This window comes from Hordeum vulgare, chromosome 3H (genome assembly GCF_904849725.1).
Source record: "Hordeum vulgare subsp. vulgare chromosome 3H, MorexV3_pseudomolecules_assembly, whole genome shotgun sequence".
NCBI classification, from domain to species: Eukaryota; Viridiplantae; Streptophyta; class Magnoliopsida; order Poales; family Poaceae; genus Hordeum; species Hordeum vulgare.
This window is the reverse complement of record NC_058520.1, coordinates 499,146,730-499,160,082: the sequence shown is the minus strand read 5'-3', so window position 1 is coordinate 499,160,082 and position 13,353 is coordinate 499,146,730.

The window sequence follows — 13,353 nt, the reverse complement described above, 5'->3', positions numbered from 1 at the left end:
CTTAGAGGTTTTGATGAGCTCTCCCTTGACACTATTGCATTCAAGGAGAAGGACCTCAAAATACTTTTTAAGTTTATCATGAGCAACTTCAATCTCTTCTTTTGAAGATCTTAAGTCTCTACATACTTGATGACTCTTCTCAAGTTCATGTTCAAGTTGTTCACTTTTAGCTTGTTCATGATTAAGTGAATCATTACAATTTTCAAAGTAAGCAAGAACATCTTGGAATCTTTGAAGAGCGTTATTTTTAGCTTTATGAAGAATTTTACTGATCACATAGATATTTTCAGTCAAGTCATCATCATCATCCTTATCGCAAATATCATCGTTATTGCACAGGGAAGATGATACCTCATTATTACCTCTTGCCATGAGGCACATGTGAACTGGAGGAGTTGATGATGATTCTTTTGGTGAATCAGATTCTTCATTAGTCAAAAGTACTTCATATTTCTTGATTTCCCCTAAATGATTAGTCATAGAGCAACTAGGGAGAAACAAGATATTTTGATCAAGAGGACACGGGAAAGCAGGCATATCACCACAGACATTCGTCGAGGGATCTTTAGGTGAAATGCATGACCTATCAGCACAATAATTTACACTATGTGTGGTGCTAGATATGCTCGTGTCCATAGAGGCTATGACATTTTCATCAACATATATTTCTTCACTCACCATGTCATTACCTTGTGAGATTGAAGATGCTGAGGTTTGCAAGCAATCGAATATGGAAGTAGTGGTGGACTCTTTATGATCGAAAAGAGTGAAGAGCTCATGCACCAACTCCTTCATCATAATATCGTCTTCATCAAGATAGGACCCACCATATAAATCTTCAAGTTTAGTCCAAACTTTATGAGCTGACTTGCAAGTCGAGATAGACTTAAACACCTCAGGACTTATGGTTCGATGAATGGCAAGAAAATCCTCACAATCAAGATACATTTCATTAGTAGACGAAGATGCATCATCCTTTTTGTCGGCAATCCCTACAAGAACAATTCGTAAAGTATTTGGGCCCATGGCCCGAAAGTGATGGAGCATATGAATTCTCCATAGGGTATAATTTGTGCCATCAAAGTCAAAGGTGTCATTATGCACTAATCCAATAGTCGACATCGATACTCTCTAGGTCGTGAAACCTAACTACACAGAGACCTTGCTCTGATACCAATTGAAAAGACCACGATGATGCCTAGAGGAGGGTGAATAGTATATTTAAAAACTTCTTTGGATTTGGCTTAAACTAATGCGAAAATAAACTAAGAGGATACTTTTCAAGAACAAATCCTAAATGCAATAGGCACCGCAAACTAAGAGGTCATGCAATCTGGTACACGAATACAAGGAATAATAATCACACAACTCCTATACTAACCTGTCACTTGTATCACATCCGTCAACACATAACCAGAATCTCGGACCTTCATCTACAACAAACCCTCGTGATCACAACGATACAAAGTATGGAAGTACTCCCGAACAATCTGCACCAGTACTCGGGACATCGGGGTTATCTCGCCACTACTAGTATTAAAGCAATTACGAACATCCTAAGTTCTGAGATATTAAGAAATCTGAATGATAACGATGTTGAAAAGACCATGATGACACCTAGAGGGGGGGTGAATACGCTATTTAAAAACTTCTTCGGATTTGGCTTAAACCTAATGCGGAAATAAACTAAGAGGATACTTTTCAAGGACAAATCCTAAATGCAATAGGCACCACAACGTGCACCAACAACACGATCTACCAAGATGGACACAACACGGTTACTAACAAGCACAAGTAAGTTACACAAACTTACTTGAGCTAAATCACACGACAAGTAGGTGAACGACACAAGATACTAGATCACACTATAGCACACGATATATCAAAAGCTGCAAGTGTGAACGTGTGGATATAGAGGGTATGCTTGAACGATTAATCTTGTACAAAGAAATAGCCAACACAATATAATGAGCACAAGCAATATGCAATGTATGTATGCTCAAGTAACACAAGTAAACCACAAGTAAGGAGTTAGGGTTAAGGATAACCAAGGTCACTGAGACAAAGATGTATCCCAATGTTCACTTCCTTGGAGGGAAGCTAGTCACCGTTAGAGAGGTGGATGTTACCACGAAGCCACACCAACGCCACGAAGGCTCACCCTATTCTCCCTTTGAGATAACACCACGAAGGCGTTTCTCAACCACTAGTGGTAAGCCTTTGAGGTGGCTTCCAAACCCTCACAAACTTTTCCGGGGGGTAATCACACGGATTGATTCCTCTCCAAAGAACTCCTACCGCCTAGGAGTCTCCAACCTCCAAGAGTAACAAGATCACGGGGAATGCTCAAAACTTGCTCAAATCTCAAATAGCTTGGGTTGAGAGAAGGAGAGGGAGACGATCTATCTTTTGATTGGAACAACTCTCAAAGGGGCTCACAAATGCTCTTGGGATCTAAGATTTGGTGTGAGCAAATGTGTGTGAGGTAGAAATGTGTTCTTATGAGGATTTGGTTGTGTTGGGGCACACTCTCACGAAGTGGGAGGGGGTATTTATAGTGGAGAAGGGAAAGTGACCGTTGGGGTCACTTAAGTCTGATAGTGGTCGGACGTCCGGCAGTTCTCGGATGTCCGGACGCCCACAAGGGGTCGGACGTCCGACAGGGGTCGGTCGTCCGAGGGATGTACATATATCAGGAACCATTGTGAAGTCGAACAGGGACCAGACGTCCGGAGGAAGCCGGATGTCCGAGACTTTGGCTCTCTTCAAGGGAACCGGATTTCGAAGGAGGTCGCACGTCCGGCCCTCGGATGACAGGAGGAGGCAGGAAGTCCGTGTTATTTGACTCAAATTTCTCTGGTGCAAGGTTCCGGTTTTCCGAAGTGGCCGGGCGTCCGGCCCTCGGATGTCCGGAGAGAGCCGGAAGTCCGAGTTATTTGACTCTGGATTTCTCTGGTATAAGGTTCTGGATTTCCGAAGTGGTCGGACGTCCGTCCCTCGGACGTCCGGAGGAAGCCGGATGTCCGAGGCATTGGTTCTGTTTTCAGATAACAGCAGAGCAGTGGAGATGTGCTATGAGCAGAAAAGTAGAGATGTAGTTTGAGCAAGTTCATCGCAAAACCTGTGATCCCCTCTTAATAGTGCGGGATCCCTAAAGACTCAAGAATCATAAAAGGGTACTGATGATCCATACTTGAGTGTATACTTTTATTCGCTGATCATCACTCCGCACCACTAACGTCAAAGGAACTGATACCTTTGAGTTAGCCCTTTCACTTGAGCTTGATGTTGTTGTTCCTTCTTGGCTCAAGTTGAAAGCAAGACATGATGAAGTCTTCAAGTAGCTCTCCCATACACAATGTGGAAAGCCTAGCTTATGTATTCATCTTCATTTGTCCACCATGTGAACATCCACAAGAATCAAGCATGTAGTGCTCAGGAATGCTTATCTTGATCTTGTCCTTGTTAGCACATGAGCTTGTCCTTATCAATACATGATCATTAACAATAGCTTAAAGGGGATTAGTTACTAGTTATCTATATGTGTGTTGTCAGCAACACCAAAACACGATTAAGGGCATGACTGCACTTTCAGATGTGCTCGAGAATCCCCTGGAGCTCAACTCCCCGGAGGAAATCAAGTCAGACACGAGGCACCAAGACATAACTCCGTCACATCTGCATCATATAGATTCCAAAAATATCCGCGTGATCCTAAAAAACAATTTGAGTGAGAAGAGGAGTAGAATAAATTATTACGTCAAGATTCCTCACCAGAGCATAGAAGAGGAGAGAAAATAATCCTACTCTCCGATATATAACTAGACTCAAATTAGTTTTTCACTAGACTCAATTCGGCCAACTTCGATCAATCAAGGGGGCTCCTAGGTCGGTACTACTCTGATACCAACTTGTCACGCCCAAGATGCGACCCTATCCTCAATTTGGCACGAGGGCCTCGTCAGGGATAGAAGCGCATCTCGTTGTGTCGCAAGAATGGATATCGTTACAAGTACATGTACTGAAAAGAAGAGTTATACATATAGAATTGGCTTACACACGCCACAAGCTACATCAGAGTCACAACAGTACAATACATAAATATCATGAAGAAGAGCAGGGTCCGACTACAGACGAAAACAAACGAGAAAATAAGAACGACGTCCACCCTTGCTATCCCAGGCTGCCGGCCTGGAACCCATCCTAGATCGATGAAGAAGAAGAAGAAGAAGCAACTCCAAATGAACAATCAACGCGCTCGCGTCAAATAACCTTTACCTGTACCTGCAACTAGTGTTGTAGTAATCTGTGAGCCATAGGGGACTCAACAATCTCATTTCCAAAGGTATCAAGACTAGCAAAGCTTAATGGGTGAGGTAAGGTTAAGTGGTGAGTTTGCAGCAGCGGCTAAGCATATATTTGGTGGCTAAACTTACGAGTACAAGAAATAAGAGGGGGAGATCTACGCATAGTGGACATGACTACTGATGATCAAATGAATGATCCTGAACACCTACCTACGTCAGACATAACCCCACCGTGTCCTCGATCGGAGAAGGAACTCACGAAAGAGACAATCACGGTTACGCACACAGTTGGCAAGCTTTAATTAAGTTACATCAAGTTATCTAGAACCAGTGTTAAACAAAGTTTCCACGTTGCCACATAACCGCGGGCACGGCTTTCCGAAAGATTTAACCCTGTAGGGGTGCTCCAACTAATCCATCACAAATTACCACAAGCCGCATAGAAATCCTCGATCACGAAACTCGCGATCTCGTCGGACTCCTTAGTGGAAAACCTCAACTCTGAGATTACCCAAAGCATCACCGGAATCCCGATGCACAAGATATCTCGTCAAAGGTAAAACTAATCCAGCAAGGCCACCCGACGTGTCGACGATCCCGATAGGAGCTGCGTATCTCGTTCTCAGGACACGACGGATAAGCATAGCGTACGATGGCCTGATAGAAATCTCCCAAGTTGCCCTGGGTTGGCCCCGCAAACGACTCTAGTTTTGGACCAGCACCATCAGCACTGCCCGGTGTATTATGTAGAATTACTCCTCGGGTAGCGCTAACTCCATATGCATTTCAGTATTATCAAAATTATTATGTTGGGAAAATGTAGAACCAATGTTGGGCCTTGCCAGACCAGCTTTAATCTAAAATGAATTATCAAGGGGGTCCCCATAACAACCCCAATCGTGTTAGGAGTGCTCAATTATGGAACATAACACCGGTAGCCGAAACTAAGGGGGCAAAGGTGGAACAAAACACCAGGCTAGAAAGGCCGAGCCTTCCACCTTTTACTAAGTATATAGGTGCATTAAATTAAAATAGCATTTAATAGGGTGATATAACAAGGAACCCATGTTGTCACATGGAAGAAACTGCACCTGCAACTAGCAACGCTAACACATGGTTAAGCAAGCGGTAACATAGCCAATCAGTGGTTTGCTAGGTTGTGAACAGGTTGAAGGTTTCATGGCATTGTTGAGAGGCTGATATTTAACATGTGGTAGGCCACGAGACATAATCGATAGCATCGAAATAACTAGCATGGCAATGATAGTAATGGTATCTGGGGAAATGGTCATCTTGCCTGAGATCCCGCTTGGAAGAAGAATGACTCCGTGAAGCAGATGAACCGATGTAGTCGAACGGGTCCTCACAATCCGACACGCTTGCGGAACTCTATCGAGACGAAGCAAACCAGAAACAAGCATCAACACACGATATTCACCACATGATGCACAACACATATGATGCATGAGCAGCTGAATACATTTAAGTCACGGCATGACAATTCACACAATCAAACACTACACACTAAGTGAAGTTCAATATGCAACGAGTTGCATATTGACGAAACTCCACATAGGGGTTATTTAGTTCTATCTCGATTAGGTATCGGCAATATTAAATGTGGTTACACATGAGAAGAGGTGAAGCGTAATTAAACTACCTATCTAGGCATTTTAAATAAGGTCGGAAATGACATATAGCACCTCCGAGGCGACCTCACATGTTAATTAAGAATTATGTCCAGATCTGAACTAACACGTTTAATTAGTTGTTAAACAACAAAACAAATAGTTTCACGTGATTCTACGCGTCGTTACAAGCAATTTACACATAGAGAACATCTCCAACGGAGCTACGGTTCAAAAGATACAAGCACCGCAAGATATGATGGCATGAATGCAATATGTGTGCAACGACGGTCACGAGCACTTCAAAACATACAACCAGCAAGATAAAATGAAACTGCACGAGATTCTAAGCAAGTTCCATATAGGACACGATCAAAACGGAGCTACGGATCAAAAACTACGAGCTAAACAATAAATCACTACAATCTGCCAAAATCAGCCACATAGCATTTTCTACACCCCACAACTACGAGCTACTCAACTCCAATATACTCAACCAAGGCATGACACGAAAGAGGGCAAGAAGCACTACAACATACAACTAACAACAACTAGCATGGGATCATGAATCACTAGGGAAAGAAGTCACCAAATGGCTTCTCACACACAGTTTCAGACTTAGTGAAAATAGCAGTTTATGAAGCTACAGTTTTCAATCTGAAGGCATACTTACAGCAGCAAAACCATAAGCTACAGGACTCCAAATGGCATGAAAATTCACAGCATGCTAGAGAATCCCAAAGTCTACAACTAACTCCATTGGACCAACCTCAAAAGAGCTACAGAACACAAGATAGAAGCAAGACAAGACAGCAACAAAATATAATAGATTCAGACTTAGAAATATTTCAGCATCTCTAAAACCACACTATTTCCTAGCAAATAAAGAACAATCAAACCACACCTAAACATGGATTTCTATTGCAACCAAAATTACCACGGACTAGACTAAACATCCAAGGGCAAAACTCTAATTGACAACTACCTCATATCACGCATGGATTAAATCCCACAAAATAAACAAAAGGGCAACATGGCAAAATATCACGCGAACTAACTTGCTCAAAAGCTAAAACTAAATACACAGAAAATCCTATGGATTTTTCTACCCCGAAAACATATAAAACATGTGGGGTTGCAACACGAAAATATTGCCACACGTAAATGCGAGAATAAGTCCACGACACGGTAAAATAAACTAGTGTCGGAAACAGACACGCAAAAATACCAACGTCTACTCTAAAATACATGGCAAAGGGTTCCTAAAACATGGACATTTTCACTACGGCATTCGAGCTATTCGAACACGCGTGGAAAATAAATGCGGGCAACTACCTATTGAGACAGCACGTAAACCTAGGCATATGGCGGCTCAAACTACGTCAAACAAATATGCAAGTTATAAAATCGTAATCTACGCATAAAACTACACAAAAACAATATGATACACGTCGCGATCCGACTTACGGAATAAATCCTACGAACATTTGAATGTCTATATAATTCCTGAAAATAATTTATTCTCAGAAAAATCCTAAGCTAAATGGGCCTAATAGTGGGCGCAACTTAGCACATCTCGCCACGGGCGAGGGGAAATGGCTCAGGCAGGGGCTCTTACCTTGCGGGCCTTGGCCCAGGAGCGGAGAGGAGCAGGCCGAGCTGGTGGGCCGCTCGGGGCGCCCTGGCGTGGGCCGGCTCAGGGCCCAGCCGAGCGGGGTACGTGGCGCTTGCTACGGGGCTCCTCGTCTCGCCCGATTCCGATGAGGCGAGGGCACGGAGGCGGGAGGAGCTCGCGACGGCAGGGCTGCAGAGGCGAGGTGGGGGAGGGTGAAGCACCGGCGTGGCGGCGGTGATCTGACGCGGCGGCGACGGATCTGCGCAGGGCCGACGGCTGTAGGTGACCGGCACGACGACGGCAGCCGACGAGGATCTGACAGGGACCGGCAGGGAGGAGCGGCGACGCGCCGACGGCCATGGCCGGCAGGGCATCGAGGCTGGACCGGCCTGAGGCTGCGGAGGCCGGCTCCGGCGAGGGGCTGGCGGGGATGCTCCGACGAGGCAGGTCCTGGCAGGAGGAGCTCGGGCACAAGGCGGCGGCCGGCCAGATGGGCCTGCCCGGGCCCGATCTGCGCTCGGCGGGCCCGTGACGGCTGGGGCTGGTGGGAGGAGAGAGAGTGAGGGGGGATTAGGGTTAGGCGCGGATTTCGAGGAGAGGGGAGAGGGGGCTGTCTAACAAATAGGAGGAGGTCTATTTATAGAGAAATGGGGCTAGGTTTGCCGGAATTTCGTTCCGGATCCAACCGCGCGGTCGGAATCGGATAATTCCGAATGCGGGAACGGGTAAGTGGTCGTGTAGTGTAGTTATCCGGAGACGAGAGGGACAATGGGCGACCCGGCAACGAGATTTCAAACACCGAAAGACGTCCGACAATATACCGAATACGGTGCCGCTACGGTCGACCGTTCGGGTACCAGGCGGACTCCGATTGCGACGAAATTTGACAGGCGGCCTACCTAATTAAAATAAGACCGCACGTCAAATCTCAACCCAATCAAAGAAAGTTTTACGCACACTTTTAAAAGCAAGATTTGACGATGCCGCGGGCGCGTGCGTGTGTGGTCGGGCTCAGAACGGACAACGACGAGGACCGGCAACTAACAACGAATGCAAGTTTTGAAAACTGACGGCAACGGGTTGCCGATGCAATGCTGATGATACGCATGATGCGATGATGATGCAACAAATAAAAATAACCACACGACGAAAACGGAATAGAAGGGGAATCTTCTGAAACGTCGGCATCGGGCTGTCACACCCTAGCACCACACACTTCTTCTTCTCTACAATCCTAAGGCTCTTGAGCATAGATTCCACTCCTTCGGCCCCTCCTCCTTTCCCTTCCCCTTCCCCGACACCATTCCTCAACAGCAGCACCACCCCCTCTTTTGGTGGTAGGGGCGTACACCAGCAGCACCTCCTCGTCCCCCCCCCGACAGCTCTTGGTGGCAGGGGCGCACAACAGCGGCCCCACCCTCTCTTTTGGTGGAAGGGGCGCACAACAGCAGCCCTCCCTCATCAGCCATGGCTCCCCGAGAAGGATCTTAGTGGCAGGGGCGCACACCAGCTGCAGCCCCTCGCCGGCGGCCAGCCGGCCGCTCCCAGATCTTGTCGCCCCCTTCCTCCTTTTTATATTTCACCTCCCCCCTCACCGCCTAAGAAGTTTTGCCCCAGCCACCCAATGAACAACTCTCGTGGCACGCGGCACCTGTGCTAGGGGAGGACACGAGGGATGTCAAAGCGGATCTGCGAGAGCGGCGGCGGACAGCCCTCCCCTACCCAGATCCGGCCGCCTGCTTCCTCCTTTCCTCACCCACCTTCTCACTCGCTACTAAGGAGAGAACTGCGCGACTAGCCACCACAAGGAGAACCGTCTCTCGTGTCTGGCGGCACCCGCACAGGGGGGGACACGAGGACATCAGCCTCGGATCCACGGGGCGGCGGCAGACAACAGCAACCCTAATCGCCCACGCGTCACCGCGGGTTACCTTTCTGTCACTCACGGGACAGACGTGGAGAGTATAGTTGCTGCCGAGAGATGACTATTGGGTGGGACTGGGTTGCCGCTATCCGAGAAAGACGGGGTCACCTTTTATTATGCAACACATGTCGTGTTGCTGAAATTTTCTGTAACATGGATTATGTTGCGGATTTTTTTGTAAAATAGGCCAATTTGCAAATTATTTTTACAACAATTATTTTGCTGCAACTTTTTTGCAAACACAAGTCTCATTACAATTTTCTTTTGCAACAAAGGTCTCGTCGGAGTTTACATTTTTTTTCAAAGCAGATGACTGTACATTTATCTTCCGCAACAGAGACCGTGTTGCAAAAACTCGATGTAGAGGATACCAAGCAGCAACCATGTCGATGAAAGAAAGGTCGGTGCTCCCTTGGAACGACGGGGCGACGATGGTCGCAGCTCCACACGATGGGCACGGACACCAGTGATCCGATCCTCCAGACGACGGGATGCACCTTGAGTTTGGGCGCACCAGGAGGACCGACGTTCATGGTGAAGCTGGGAGGCAGCAGCGGCACCAACACCGGCGACATCATCAGCATGCGGCCAACAGCAAGCATCGGCGACGACGGTCGAAGCAACACGAGACGAGGAGCTTGGGAAGACCACGAATGGTGGCTACTCTCGTAAGGATCTAGATCCAGATTCCGCAACACACTTGTTGTTGCGGAGAGAGAAATTGCAACAACAACCTAGTTACGAAAACTAGTATAGATAATACGTTGCTTCTAACCATCTAATTAAAATATAATCTAACGACTATCCATTGGTTGATCCTAATCATTTCTTTTTTACTAAACAAGGACCCCTTATTGTTATCTTGCCCTTGGACGTCGAATATCTATGGGCCGGCCCTGGCTATAATGCAGAACAGAGAGGAGTTATGTCCATCAAAAGGTTTCTTAACGATGTTTGTTTGCCTCTAATTATGAGATAACTAAGACTTATTACAGTGAGCTAGACGTGCTGCTTGTATTGATCACCACACGTCTACACGTGATTTCTTCTTTACTTTCTGCGAGTGTGTTTTCAGAAGAGTTGTTGCTTCAATGTCAACTGCGTTGTGTGTCCTTGTATATTTTGGTGGATATTTGACTTTGAGCTAGCTTCCCGTCAGCGACCGTTGACAAGTAGAGCCAGGCCAGGCAAACACACGCTGCTCACTGCTGACACACACAGATCATTGCATCACTGCTGAGTTAGTTATCCAGGATTTTCTACGTAAATCGTTTTCGTCACCACTTCCAACATTGTCTGCACCGACCTTAACTAATGCAGAGTGCACACAGTACTCTTAGAAATCAATCTCCACTTTTGCAAGGGAAATCACGTCTGATGCTAAGACCGAGGTTCAGATATAATCACCATCCCGTTCAAGCCTTCGACATTAAAAGCATCTTCAACAGCCGCAATACCCGCCACGCGCTAAAAATCAGTTTGCAGCGTGATGTTCGTCTGTTTTGACGCGGCGGCCAGCATTGGCTCCAGCACACGCGCTAAAATACAGCGCGCGTAGCTCCAGCATGCGCGTTAAAATGCAGGGTGCGAGCAGCCGACATTTGCCATATGTTGCATTTTAGATACATTTTAAACACAAAATGAATTTCAAACATCAAAACAAAAACATGGCATAATTTAAATCACACAAACAAGTTCATGATGACATAAGAAGTTCATACCCACAAGTTCAAATTCATGCCCACAAGATCATCCAACCAAGTTCGTGCCCACAAGTTCAAATTCATGGCCATATAAAAAGTTCACACCAACGAATGGCCCATCAAGAATCAAGCCTCGTCCTCGTCTTCATCTTCATCTTCCTCTTCCTTTTCCTCTTCCTCCGATTCATCATCCGAAGAGGATTCTTCCTCCTCCTCTTCATTGTCGCGCGCGGTGTTGGCAAGATCTTCAACGGCATCATGCGAAGGTGTTGGCACACCGAAAGACATGCCGCCCATGCCGTCAGGAGGTGCTCCCATGCCTCCCATAAGAGACGCAAAAGTCATGCCTCCCATTGCCGCCAATGCCGCCCGGAGGTGCGCCGAAGGCACCCATGCCTCCCAGGGTCTCCATGGTAGCTCCGAAGCCACCCATGGCACCCATGTCGTCCATGGTAGCTCCGAAGCCACCGATGCCTCCCATGCCGCCAATGCCACCGCCACCCATGCCGCCTATGCCACCTCCACCCATGCCGCGAATCATGGCTCTTTTTTGGATCAAGACTTCTTCACGGGTAAGATTGACATACTCCTTTTGCGCCTCATTGAGGGTAGATGTGTCCAGGAAGAACAAGTACTTCTCCCATCTCAACAACCTAGATCGTTCCTCCATGCCCACCTTCCTATCCTCCAATGTCACCTTCCTCTCCTCGGCCGCCACCCTCCTCTCCTTGGCTGCCAACCTCCTCTCCTCGGCCACGACATCTTGGGTCCTTGTCATCTTCCTCACCCGTTCGCTTCTTTTCTTGCCTTCACAATAGCTTTCATAGCATTTTTTGAGCTCATCATCCCCTTTCCTCTTCTTCTTTTCTTTTACGCCATTCTTGCACCCATCCGGTCGTTTTGGCTTCGAGTATGAAATGGAGTTTGGTGTAGGGCTTCTCTTGCCGTCATCACTTGATGCCTTTTCCTCATCATCACCCAACTCAATTGTTCGCTTGCGTCTGTTGCTCTCATCAACATCATCGATGCCGTCACGCTTCTTCCATTTCTCATCATTCTTCAATTCCTCATAGCAATGGGGCAAGGTAAATGGTCTCCCTTTCTTGATCTTCCCTTTCATGGTCTTCTTCTCCTCTCCTTTGAACAAGTTTTGTGCAATATTGAACTACAAAAAAGCAAAACAAGTTAGCACTACAAACACCAAGAACAAGCATGATGAACATGGATGAAATGGCACTTACCCTATCTATGTCATTAGTGCCACTTGGGTTCAACTTGTCAACCGCCTTTTGTGCGGCCGCCCACTTTTGACAATCTCGGTTGATCGTCGACCACCGGGAGCGAAGAGATCGTGCCAAGCGGTCAATTCCACTCTTGTTGTGTAGATCAAAGTGCTCCTTCGTCCGGTTCCAATAAGCATCTCTACTTTGATCACCTCCAACGGACGGATCCCTTGACACTTGCAACCAAGTATTGCATAGAAATATGTCTTCATCGTTGGTGTAGTTGCATCCTCTTCCTTTCGGTGCGTCGACAATGCCCTCACTATCCTCGTCCACCTCGAACTCATGGTCATCGAAATGCATGTCATTGGTTTGAGACCAATGAGAATTGTTGGAGCCAACACCCATAGTTGACATATATGCCTCATCGTTGACACTACAAAGGGTATACAACGAAGCAAATGAGCTATCTGTTGGCAATATGCCCTAGAGGCAATAATAAATTAGTTATTATTATATTTCTTAGTTCATGATAATCGTTTATTATCCATGCTATAATTGTATTGATTGGAAACACAATACTTGTGTGGATACATAGACAAAACACTGTCCCTAGTAAGCCTCTAGTTGACTAGCTCGTTGATCAAAGATGGTTAAGGTTTCCTGGCCATAGGCAAGTGTTGTCACTTGATAACGGGATCACATCATTAGGAGAATCATGTGATGGACTAGACCCAAACTAATAGACGTAGCATGTTGATCGTGTCATTTTGTTGCTACTGTTTTCTCCGTGTCAAGTATTTGTTCCTATGACCATGAGATCATATAACTCGCGGACACCGGAGGAATGCTTTGTGTGTATCAAACGTCGCAACGTAACTGGGTGACTATAAAGATGCTCTACAGGTATCTCCGAAGGTGTTCGTTGAGTTAGTATAGATCGAGACTGGGAT